The following is a 12142-nucleotide window of genomic DNA, read 5'->3' as shown; positions in this document are numbered from 1 at the left end:
CCTCTGTTTCTCGCCCACTGTTTCAGCCCCTCTGTTTCTCGCCATCTGTTTCAGCCCCTCTGTTTCAGCCCCTCTGTTTCTCGCCCTCTGTTTCTCGCTCTCTGTTTCTCGCCCTCTGTTTCTCGCCCTCTGTTTCAGCCCCTCTGTTTCAGCCCCTCTGTTTCAGCCACTCTGTTTCAGCCCCTCTGTTTCTCGCCCTCTGTTTCAGCCCCTCTGTTTCTCGCCATCTGTTTCAGCCCCTCTGTTTCAGCCCCTCTGTATCAGCCCCTCTGTTTCAGCCACTCTGTTTCTCGCCCTCTGTTTCTCGCCCTCTGTTTCTCGCTCTCTGTTTCTCGCCCTCTGTTTCTCGCCCTCTGCTCAGCCCCTCTGTTTCAGCCCCTCTGTTTCAGCCCCGCTGTTTCTCGCCCTCTGTTTCTCGCCCACTGTTTCTCGCCCTCTGTTTCAGCCCCTCTGTTTCAGCCCCTCTGTTTCATCCCCTCTGTTTCTCGCCATTTGTTTCACCCCCTCTGTATCAGCCCCTCTGTTTCTCGCCCTCTGTTTCAGCCCCGCTGTTTCAGCCCCTCTGTATCAGCCCCTCTGTTTCAGCCCCTCTGTTTCAGCCCCTCTGTATCAGCCCCTCTGTTTCAGCCCCTCTGTTTCTCGCCCTCTGTTTCTCGCCCTCTGTTTCAGCCCCTCTGTTTCAGCCCCTCTGTTTCAGCCCCTCTGTTTCACCACCTCTGTTTCTCGCCCTCTGTGTCTCGCCCTCTGTTTCTCGCTCTCTGTTTCTCGCACTCTAATTCTCGCCCTCTGTTTCAGCCCCTCTGTTTCAGCCCCTCTGTCTCAGCCCCTCTGTTTCAGCCCCTCTGTTTCTCGCCCTCTGTTTCAGCCCCTCTGTTTCTCGCCCTCTGTTTCAGCCCCTCTGTTTCACCCCCTCTGTATCAGCCCCTCTGTTTCAGCCCCTCTGTTTCTCGCCCTCTGTTTCTCGCCCTCTGTTTCTCGCTCTCTGTTTCTCGCCCTCTGTTTCTCGCCCTCTGTTTCAGCCCGTCTGTTTCAGCCCCTCTGTTTCAGCCCCGCTGTTTCTCGCCCTCTGTTTCTCGCCCACTGTTTCTCGCCCTCTGTTTCAGCCCCTCTGTTTCAGCCCCTCTGTTTCAGCCCCTCTGTTTCAGCCCCTCTGTTTCTCGCCCTCTGTTTCTCGCCCTCTGTTTCTCGCCCTCTGTTTCAGCCCCTCTATTTCAGCCCCTCTGTTTCTCGCCCTCTGTTTCAGCCCCTCTGTTTCAGCCCCTCTGTCTCTCGCCCTCTGTTTCAGCCCCTCTGTTTCAGCCCCTCTGTATCAGCCCCTCTGTTTCAGCCCCACTGTTTCTCGCCTTCTGTTTCTCGCCCTCTGTTTCAGCCCCTCTGTTTCAGCCCCTCTGTTTCAGCTCCTCTGTTTCAGCCCCTCTCTTTCAGCCCCAATGTTTCTCGCCCCTGTTTCTCGCCCTCTGTTTCTCGCCCTCTGTTCCTCGCTCTCTGTTTCTCGCCCTCTGTTTCAGCCCCTCTGTTTCTCGCCCACTGTTTCAGCCCCTCTGTTTCTCGCCATCTGTTTCAGCCCCTCTGTTTCAGCCCCTCTGTTTCTCGCCCTCTGTTTCAGCCCCTCTGTTTCAGCCCCTCTGTTTCAGCCCCTCTGTTTCAGCCCCTCTGTTTCAGCACCTCTGTTTCTCGCCCTTTGTTTCTCGCCCTCTGCTTCAGCCCCTCTGTTTCTCGCCCTCTGTTTCAGCCCCTCTGTTTCTCGCCCTCTGTTTCAGCCCCTCTGTATCAGTCCCTCTGTTTCAGCCCCTCTGTTTCAGCCCCTCTGTTTCAGCCCCTCTGTTTCACGCCCTCTGTTTCAGCCCCTCTGTTTCAGCCCCTCTGTTTCTCGCCCTCTGTTTCAGCCCCTCTGTTTCAGCCCCTCTGTATCAGCCCCTCTGTTTCAGCCCCTCTGTTTCTCACCCTCTGTTTCTCGCCCTCTGTTTCAGCCCCTCTGTTTCATCCCCTCTGTTTCAGCCCCTCTGTTTCAGCCCCTCTGTTTCAGCCCCTCTGTTTCTCGCCCTCTGTTTCTCGCCCTCTGTTTCTCGCTCTCTGTTTCTCGCCCTCTGTTTCTCGCCCTCTGTTTCAGCCCCTCTGTTTCAGCCCCTCTGTTTCAGCCACTCTGTTTCAGCCCCTCTGTTTCTCGCCCTCTGTTTCAGCCCCTCTGTTTCTCGCCATCTGTTTCAGCCCCTCTGTTTCAGCCCCTCTGTATCAGCCCCTCTGTTTCAGCCACTCTGTTTCTCGCCCTCTGTTTCTCGCCCTCTGTTTCTCGCTCTCTGTTTCTCGCCCTCTGTTTCTCGCCCTCTGCTCAGCCCCTCTGTTTCAGCCCCTCTGTTTCAGCCCCGCTGTTTCTCGCCCTCTGTTTCTCGCCCACTGTTTCTCGCCCTCTGTTTCAGCCCCTCTGTTTCAGCCCCTCTGTTTCATCCCCTCTGTTTCTCGCCATTTGTTTCAGCCCCTCTGTTTCAGCCCGTCTGTTTCAGCCCCTCTGTTTCAGCCCCTCTGTTTCACCCCCTCTGTATCAGCCCCTCTGTTTCTCGCCCTCTGTTTCAGCCCCGCTGTTTCAGCGCCTCTGTATCAGCCCCTCTGTTTCAGCCCCTCTGTTTCAGCCCCTCTGTATCAGCCCCTCTGTTTCAGCCCCTCTGTTTCTCGCCCTCTGTTTCTCGCCCTCTGTTTCAGCCCCTCTGTTTCAGCCCCTCTGTTTCAGCCCCTCTGTTTCACCACCTCTGTTTCTCGCCCTCTGTGTCTCGCCCTCTGTTTCTCGCTCTCTGTTTCTCGCACTCTAATTCTCGCCCTCTGTTTCAGCCCCTCTGTTTCAGCCCCTCTGTTTCAGCCCCTCTGTTTCAGCCCCTCTGTTTCTCGCCCTCTGTTTCAGCCCCTCTGTTTCTCGCCCTCTGTTTCAGCCCCTCTGTTTCACCCCCTCTGTATCAGCCCCTCTGTTTCAGCCCCTCTGTTTCTCGCCCTCTGTTTCTCGCCCTCTGTTTCTCGCTCTCTGTTTCTCGCCCTCTGTTTCTCGCCCTCTGTTTCAGCCCCTCTGTTTCAGCCCCTCTGTTTCAGCCCCTCTGTTTCTCGCCCTCTGTTTCTCGGCCTCTGTTTCTCGCCCTCTGTTTCAGCCCCTCAGTTTCAGCCCCTTTGTTTCAGCCCCTCTGTTTCAGCCCCTCTGTTTCTCGCCCTCTGTTTCAGCCCCTCTGTTTCAGCCCCACTGTTTCAGCCCCTCTGTTTCAGCCCCTCTGTTTCTCGCCCTCTGTTTCTCGCCCTCTGTTTCTCGCCCTATGTTTCAGCCCCTCTGTTTCAGTCCCTCTGTTTCAGCCCCTCTGTTTCTCGCCCTCTGTTTCTCGCCCTCTGTTTCAGCCCCTCTGTTTCAGCCCCTCTGTTTCTCGCCCTCTGTTTCAGCCCCTCTGTTTCAGCCCCTCTGTTTCTCGCCCTCTGTTTCAGCCCCGCTGTTTCAGCCCCTCTGTATCAGCCCCTCTGTTTCAGCCCCTCTGTTTCAGCCCCTCTGTATCAGCCCCTCTGTTTCAGCCCCTCTGTTTCTCGCCCTCTGTTTCTCGCCCTCTGTTTCAGCCCCTCTGTTTCAGCCCCTCTGTTTCAGCCCCTCTATTTCAGCCCCTCTGTTTCTCGCCCTCTGTTTCTCGCCCTCTGTTTCTCACTCTCCGTTTCTCGCCCTCTAATTCTCGCCCTCTGTTTCAGCCCCTCTGTTTCAGCCCCTCTGTTTCAGCCCCTCTGTTTCAGCCCCTCTGTTTCTCGCCCTCAGTTTCAGCCCCTCTGTTTCTCGCCCTCTGTTTCAGCCCCTCTGTTTCAGCCCCTCTGTTTCAGCCCCTCTTTTTCAGCCCCTCTGTTTCTCGCCCTCTGTTTCTCGCCCTCTGTTTCTCGCTCTCTGTTTCTCGCCCCCTGTTTCTCGCCCTCTGTTTCAGCCCCTCTGTTTCAGCCCCTCTGTTTCAGACCCTCTGTTTCTCGCCCTCTGTTTCTCGCCCACTGTTTCTCGCCCTCTGTTTCAGCCCCTCTGTTTCAGCCCCTCTGTTTCAGCCCCTCTTTTTCAGCCCCTCTGTTTCTCGCACCCTGTTTCTCGCCCTCTGTTTCTCGCTCTCTGTTTCTCGCCCTCTGTTTCTCGCCCTCTGTTTCAGCCCCTCTGTTTCAGCCCCTCTGTTTCTCGCCCTCTGTTTCAGCCCCTCTGTTTCAGCCCCTCTGTTTCAGCCCCTCTGTTTCAGCCCCTCTGTTTCAGCACCTCTGTTTCTCGCCCTTTGTTTCTCGCCCTCTGCTTCAGCCCCTCTGTTTCTCGCCCTCTGTTTCAGCCCCTCTGTTTCTCGCCCTCTGTTTCAGCCCCTCTGTATCAGTCCCTCTGTTTCAGCCCCTCTGTTTCAGCCCCTCTGTTTCAGCCCCTCTGTTTCACGCCCTCTGTTTCAGCCCCTCTGTTTCAGCCCCTCTGTTTCTCGCCCTCTGTTTCAGCCCCTCTGTTTCAGCCCCTCTGTATCAGCCCCTCTGTTTCAGCCCCTCTGTTTCTCACCCTCTGTTTCTCGCCCTCTGTTTCAGCACCTCTGTTTCATCCCCTCTGTTTCAGCCCCTCTGTTTCAGCCCCTCTGTTTCAGCCCCTCTGTTTCTCGCCCTCTGTTTCTCGCCCTCTGTTTCTCGCTCTCTGTTTCTCGCCCTCTGTTTCTCGCCCTCTGTTTCAGCCCCTCTGTTTCAGCCCCTCTGTTTCAGCCACTCTGTTTCAGCCCCTCTGTTTCTCGCCCTCTGTTTCAGCCCCTCTGTTTCTCGCCATCTGTTTCAGCCCCTCTGTTTCAGCCCCTATGTATCAGCCCCTCTGTTTCAGCCACTCTGTTTCTCGCCCTCTGTTTCTCGCCCTCTGTTTCTCGCTCTCTGTTTCTCGCCCTCTGTTTCTCGCCCTCTGCTCAGCCCCTCTGTTTCAGCCCCTCTGTTTCAGCCCCGCTGTTTCTCGCCCTCTGTTTCTCGCCCACTGTTTCTCGCCCTCTGTTTCAGCCCCTCTGTTTCAGCCCCTCTGTTTCATCCCCTCTGTTTCTCGCCATTTGTTTCAGCCCCTCTGTTTCAGCCCGTCTGTTTCAGCCCCTCTGTTTCAGCCCCTCTGTTTCACCCCCTCTGTATCAGCCCCTCTGTTTCTCGCCCTCTGTTTCAGCCCCGCTGTTTCAGCGCCTCTGTATCAGCCCCTCTGTTTCAGCCCCTCTGTTTCAGCCCCTCTGTATCAGCCCCTCTGTTTCAGCCCCTCTGTTTCTCGCCCTCTGTTTCTCGCCCTCTGTTTCAGCCCCTCTGTTTCAGCCCCTCTGTTTCAGCCCCTCTGTTTCACCACCTCTGTTTCTCGCCCTCTGTGTCTCGCCCTCTGTTTCTCGCTCTCTGTTTCTCGCACTCTAATTCTCGCCCTCTGTTTCAGCCCCTCTGTTTCAGCCCCTCTGTTTCAGCCCCTCTGTTTCAGCCCCTCTGTTTCTCGCCCTCTGTTTCAGCCCCTCTGTTTCTCGCCCTCTGTTTCAGCCCCTCTGTTTCACCCCCTCTGTATCAGCCCCTCTGTTTCAGCCCCTCTGTTTCTCGCCCTCTGTTTCTCGCCCTCTGTTTCTCGCTCTCTGTTTCTCGCCCTCTGTTTCTCGCCCTCTGTTTCAGCCCGTCTGTTTCAGCCCCTCTGTTTCAGCCCCGCTGTTTCTCGCCCTCTGTTTCTCGCCCACTGTTTCTCGCCCTCTGTTTCAGCCCCTCTGTTTCATCCCCTCTGTTTCAGCCCCTCTGTTTCAGCCCCTCTGTTTCTCGCCCTCTGTTTCTCGCCCTCTGTTTCTCGCCCTCTGTTTCAGCCCCTCTGTTTCAGCCCCTCTGTTTCAGCCCCTCTGTTTCTCGCCCTCTGTTTCTCGGCCTCTGTTTCTCGCCCTCTGTTTCAGCCCCTCAGTTTCAGCCCCTTTGTTTCAGCCCCTCTGTTTCAGCCCCTCTGTTTCTCGCCCTCTGTTTCAGCCCCTCTGTTTCAGCCCCTCTGTTTCAGCCCCTCTGTTTCAGCCCCTCTGTTTCTCGCCCTCTGTTTCTCGCCCTCTGTTTCTCGCCCTATGTTTCAGCCCCTCTGTTTCAGTCCCTCTGTTTCAGCCCCTCTGTTTCTCGCCCTCTGTTTCTCGCCCTCTGTTTCAGCCCCTCTGTTTCAGCCCCTCTGTTTCTCGCCCTCTGTTTCAGCCCCTCTGTTTCAGCCCCTCTGTTTCTCGCCCTCTGTTTCAGCCCCGCTGTTTCAGCCCCTCTGTATCAGCCCCTCTGTTTCAGCCCCTCTGTTTCAGCCCCTCTGTATCAGCCCCTCTGTTTCAGCCCCTCTGTTTCTCGCCCTCTGTTTCTCGCCCTCTGTTTCAGCCCCTCTGTTTCAGCCCCTCTGTTTCAGCCCCTCTATTTCAGCCCCTCTGTTTCTCGCCCTCTGTTTCTCGCCCTCTGTTTCTCACTCTCCGTTTCTCGCCCTCTAATTCTCGCCCTCTGTTTCAGCCCCTCTGTTTCAGCCCCTCTGTTTCAGCCCCTCTGTTTCAGCCCCTCTGTTTCTCGCCCTCAGTTTCAGCCCCTCTGTTTCTCGCCCTCTGTTTCAGCCCCTCTGTTTCAGCCCCTCTGTTTCAGCCCCTCTTTTTCAGCCCCTCTGTTTCTCGCCCTCTGTTTCTCGCCCTCTGTTTCTCGCTCTCTGTTTCTCGCCCCCTGTTTCTCGCCCTCTGTTTCAGCCCCTCTGTTTCAGCCCCTCTGTTTCAGACCCTCTGTTTCTCGCCCTCTGTTTCTCGCCCACTGTTTCTCGCCCTCTGTTTCAGCCCCTCTGTTTCAGCCCCTCTGTTTCAGCCCCTCTTTTTCAGCCCCTCTGTTTCTCGCACCCTGTTTCTCGCCCTCTGTTTCTCGCTCTCTGTTTCTCGCCCTCTGTTTCTCGCCCTCTGTTTCAGCCCCTCTGTTTCAGCCCCTCTGTTTCAGCCCCTCTGTTTCTCGCCCTCTGTTTCTCGCCCTCTGTTTCTCGCCCTCTGTTTCAGCCCCTCTGTTTCAGCCCCTTTGTTTCAGCCCCTCTGTTTCAGCCCCTCTGTTTCACGCCCTCTGTTTCAGCCCCTCTGTTTCAGCCCCTCTGTTTCAGCCCCTCTGTTTCACCCCTCTGTTTCAGCCCCTCTGTTTTGTCGCCCTCTGTTTCTCGCTCTCTGTTTCAGCCCCTCTGTTTCAGCCTCTCTGTTTCAGCCCCTCTGTTTCTCGCCCTCGGTTTCCCGCCCTCTGTTACTTCCCCTCTATTTCAGCCCCTCTGTTTCTCGCCCTCTGTTTCAGCCCCTCTGTTTCAGCCCCTCTGTCTCTCGCCCTCTGTTTCAGCCCCTCTGTTTCAGCCCCTCTGTATCAGCCCCTCTGTTTCAGCCCCACTGTTTCTCGCCTTCTGTTTCTCGCCCTCTGTTTCAGCCCCTCTGTTTCAGCCCCTCTGTTTCAGCTCCTCTGTTTCAGCCCCTCTCTTTCAGCCCCAATGTTTCTCGCCCCTGTTTCTCGCCCTCTGTTTCTCGCCCTCTGTTCCTCGCTCTCTGTTTCTCGCCCTCTGTTTCAGCCCCTCTGTTTCTCGCCCACTGTTTCAGCCCCTCTGTTTCTCGCCATCTGTTTCAGCCCCTCTGTTTCAGCCCCTCTGTTTCTCGCCCTCTGTTTCTCGCTCTCTGTTTCTCGCCCTCTGTTTCTCGCCCTCTGTTTCAGCCCCTCTGTTTCAGCCCCTCTGTTTCAGCCCCTCTGTTTCAGCCCCTCTGTTTCTCGCCCTCTGTTTCTCGGCCTCTGTTTCTCGCCCTCTGTTTCAGCCCCTCAGTTTCAGCCCCTTTGTTTCAGCCCCTCTGTTTCAGCCCCTCTGTTTCTCGCCCTCTGTTTCAGCCCCTCTGTTTCAGCCCCTCTGTTTCAGCCCCTCTGTTTCAGCCCCTCTGTTTCTCGCCCTCTGTTTCTCGCCCTCTGTTTCTCGCCCTATGTTTCAGCCCCTCTGTTTCAGTCCCTCTGTTTCAGCCCCTCTGTTTCTCGCCCTCTGTTTCTCGCCCTCTGTTTCAGCCCCTCTGTTTCAGCCCCTCTGTTTCTCGCCCTCTGTTTCAGCCCCTCTGTTTCAGCCCCTCTGTTTCTCGCCCTCTGTTTCAGCCCCGCTGTTTCAGCCCCTCTGTATCAGCCCCTCTGTTTCAGCCCCTCTGTTTCAGCCCCTCTGTATCAGCCCCTCTGTTTCAGCCCCTCTGTTTCTCGCCCTCTGTTTCTCGCCCTCTGTTTCAGCCCCTCTGTTTCAGCCCCTCTGTTTCAGCCCCTCTATTTCAGCCCCTCTGTTTCTCGCCCTCTGTTTCTCGCCCTCTGTTTCTCACTCTCCGTTTCTCGCCCTCTAATTCTCGCCCTCTGTTTCAGCCCCTCTGTTTCAGCCCCTCTGTTTCAGCCCCTCTGTTTCAGCCCCTCTGTTTCTCGCCCTCAGTTTCAGCCCCTCTGTTTCTCGCCCTCTGTTTCAGCCCCTCTGTTTCAGCCCCTCTGTTTCAGCCCCTCTTTTTCAGCCCCTCTGTTTCTCGCCCTCTGTTTCTCGCCCTCTGTTTCTCGCTCTCTGTTTCTCGCCCCCTGTTTCTCGCCCTCTGTTTCAGCCCCTCTGTTTCAGCCCCTCTGTTTCAGACCCTCTGTTTCTCGCCCTCTGTTTCTCGCCCACTGTTTCTCGCCCTCTGTTTCAGCCCCTCTGTTTCAGCCCCTCTGTTTCAGCCCCTCTTTTTCAGCCCCTCTGTTTCTCGCACCCTGTTTCTCGCCCTCTGTTTCTCGCTCTCTGTTTCTCGCCCTCTGTTTCTCGCCCTCTGTTTCAGCCCCTCTGTTTCAGCCCCTCTGTTTCAGCCCCTCTGTTTCTCGCCCTCTGTTTCTCGCCCTCTGTTTCTCGCCCTCTGTTTCAGCCCCTCTGTTTCAGCCCCTTTGTTTCAGCCCCTCTGTTTCAGCCCCTCTGTTTCACGCCCTCTGTTTCAGCCCCTCTGTTTCAGCCCCTCTGTTTCAGCCCCTCTGTTTCAGCCCCTCTGTTTCAGCCCCTCTGTTTCAGCCCCTCTGTTTCAGCACCTCTGTTTCTCGCCCTTTGTTTCTCGCCCTCTGCTTCAGCCCCTCTGTTTCTCGCCCTCTGTTTCAGCCCCTCTGTTTCTCGCCCTCTGTTTCAGCCCCTCTGTATCAGTCCCTCTGTTTCAGCCCCTCTGTTTCAGCCCCTCTGTTTCAGCCCCTCTGTTTCACGCCCTCTGTTTCAGCCCCTCTGTTTCAGCCCCTCTGTTTCTCGCCCTCTGTTTCAGCCCCTCTGTTTCAGCCCCTCTGTATCAGCCCCTCTGTTTCAGCCCCTCTGTTTCTCACCCTCTGTTTCTCGCCCTCTGTTTCAGCCCCTCTGTTTCATCCCCTCTGTTTCAGCCCCTCTGTTTCAGCCCCTCTGTTTCAGCCCCTCTGTTTCTCGCCCTCTGTTTCTCGCCCTCTGTTTCTCGCTCTCTGTTTCTCGCCCTCTGTTTCTCGCCCTCTGTTTCAGCCCCTCTGTTTCAGCCCCTCTGTTTCAGCCACTCTGTTTCAGCCCCTCTGTTTCTCGCCCTCTGTTTCAGCCCCTCTGTTTCTCGCCATCTGTTTCAGCCCCTCTGTTTCAGCCCCTCTGTATCAGCCCCTCTGTTTCAGCCACTCTGTTTCTCGCCCTCTGTTTCTCGCCCTCTGTTTCTCGCTCTCTGTTTCTCGCCCTCTGTTTCTCGCCCTCTGCTCAGCCCCTCTGTTTCAGCCCCTCTGTTTCAGCCCCGCTGTTTCTCGCCCTCTGTTTCTCGCCCACTGTTTCTCGCCCTCTGTTTCAGCCCCTCTGTTTCAGCCCCTCTGTTTCATCCCCTCTGTTTCTCGCCATTTGTTTCAGCCCCTCTGTTTCAGCCCGTCTGTTTCAGCCCCTCTGTTTCAGCCCCTCTGTTTCACCCCCTCTGTATCAGCCCCTCTGTTTCTCGCCCTCTGTTTCAGCCCCGCTGTTTCAGCGCCTCTGTATCAGCCCCTCTGTTTCAGCCCCTCTGTTTCAGCCCCTCTGTATCAGCCCCTCTGTTTCAGCCCCTCTGTTTCTCGCCCTCTGTTTCTCGCCCTCTGTTTCAGCCCCTCTGTTTCAGCCCCTCTGTTTCAGCCCCTCTGTTTCACCACCTCTGTTTCTCGCCCTCTGTGTCTCGCCCTCTGTTTCTCGCTCTCTGTTTCTCGCACTCTAATTCTCGCCCTCTGTTTCAGCCCCTCTGTTTCAGCCCCTCTGTTTCAGCCCCTCTGTTTCAGCCCCTCTGTTTCTCGCCCTCTGTTTCAGCCCCTCTGTTTCTCGCCCTCTGTTTCAGCCCCTCTGTTTCACCCCCTCTGTATCAGCCCCTCTGTTTCAGCCCCTCTGTTTCTCGCCCTCTGTTTCTCGCCCTCTGTTTCTCGCTCTCTGTTTCTCGCCCTCTGTTTCTCGCCCTCTGTTTCAGCCCCTCTGTTTCAGCCCCTCTGTTTCAGCCCCTCTGTTTCTCGCCCTCTGTTTCTCGGCCTCTGTTTCTCGCCCTCTGTTTCAGCCCCTCAGTTTCAGCCCCTTTGTTTCAGCCCCTCTGTTTCAGCCCCTCTGTTTCTCGCCCTCTGTTTCAGCCCCTCTGTTTCAGCCCCACTGTTTCAGCCCCTCTGTTTCAGCCCCTCTGTTTCTCGCCCTCTGTTTCTCGCCCTCTGTTTCTCGCCCTATGTTTCAGCCCCTCTGTTTCAGTCCCTCTGTTTCAGCCCCTCTGTTTCTCGCCCTCTGTTTCTCGCCCTCTGTTTCAGCCCCTCTGTTTCAGCCCCTCTGTTTCTCGCCCTCTGTTTCAGCCCCTCTGTTTCAGCCCCTCTGTTTCTCGCCCTCTGTTTCAGCCCCGCTGTTTCAGCCCCTCTGTATCAGCCCCTCTGTTTCAGCCCCTCTGTTTCAGCCCCTCTGTATCAGCCCCTCTGTTTCAGCCCCTCTGTTTCTCGCCCTCTGTTTCTCGCCCTCTGTTTCAGCCCCTCTGTTTCAGCCCCTCTGTTTCAGCCCCTCTATTTCAGCCCCTCTGTTTCTCGCCCTCTGTTTCTCGCCCTCTGTTTCTCACTCTCCGTTTCTCGCCCTCTAATTCTCGCCCTCTGTTTCAGCCCCTCTGTTTCAGCCCCTCTGTTTCAGCCCCTCTGTTTCAGCCCCTCTGTTTCTCGCCCTCAGTTTCAGCCCCTCTGTTTCTCGCCCTCTGTTTCAGCCCCTCTGTTTCAGCCCCTCTGTTTCAGCCCCTCTTTTTCAGCCCCTCTGTTTCTCGCCCTCTGTTTCTCGCCCTCTGTTTCTCGCTCTCTGTTTCTCGCCCCCTGTTTCTCGCCCTCTGTTTCAGCCCCTCTGTTTCAGCCCCTCTGTTTCAGACCCTCTGTTTCTCGCCCTCTGTTTCTCGCCCACTGTTTCTCGCCCTCTGTTTCAGCCCCTCTGTTTCAGCCCCTCTGTTTCAGCCCCTCTTTTTCAGCCCCTCTGTTTCTCGCACCCTGTTTCTCGCCCTCTGTTTCTCGCTCTCTGTTTCTCGCCCTCTGTTTCTCGCCCTCTGTTTCAGCCCCTCTGTTTCAGCCCCTCTGTTTCTCGCCCTCTGTTTCAGCCCCTCTGTTTCAGCCCCTCTGTTTCAGCCCCTCTGTTTCAGCCCCTCTGTTTCAGCACCTCTGTTTCTCGCCCTTTGTTTCTCGCCCTCTGCTTCAGCCCCTCTGTTTCTCGCCCTCTGTTTCAGCCCCTCTGTTTCTCGCCCTCTGTTTCAGCCCCTCTGTATCAGTCCCTCTGTTTCAGCCCCTCTGTTTCAGCCCCTCTGTTTCAGCCCCTCTGTTTCACGCCCTCTGTTTCAGCCCCTCTGTTTCAGCCCCTCTGTTTCTCGCCCTCTGTTTCAGCCCCTCTGTTTCAGCCCCTCTGTATCAGCCCCTCTGTTTCAGCCCCTCTGTTTCTCACCCTCTGTTTCTCGCCCTCTGTTTCAGCACCTCTGTTTCATCCCCTCTGTTTCAGCCCCTCTGTTTCAGCCCCTCTGTTTCAGCCCCTCTGTTTCTCGCCCTCTGTTTCTCGCCCTCTGTTTCTCGCTCTCTGTTTCTCGCCCTCTGTTTCTCGCCCTCTGTTTCAGCCCCTCTGTTTCAGCCCCTCTGTTTCAGCCACTCTGTTTCAGCCCCTCTGTTTCTCGCCCTCTGTTTCAGCCCCTCTGTTTCTCGCCATCTGTTTCAGCCCCTCTGTTTC

Source organism: Stegostoma tigrinum, chromosome 29 (assembly GCF_030684315.1).
Source record: "Stegostoma tigrinum isolate sSteTig4 chromosome 29, sSteTig4.hap1, whole genome shotgun sequence".
Classification (NCBI taxonomy): domain Eukaryota; kingdom Metazoa; phylum Chordata; class Chondrichthyes; order Orectolobiformes; family Stegostomatidae; genus Stegostoma; species Stegostoma tigrinum.
Note: the sequence above shows the minus strand (reverse complement) of the source record.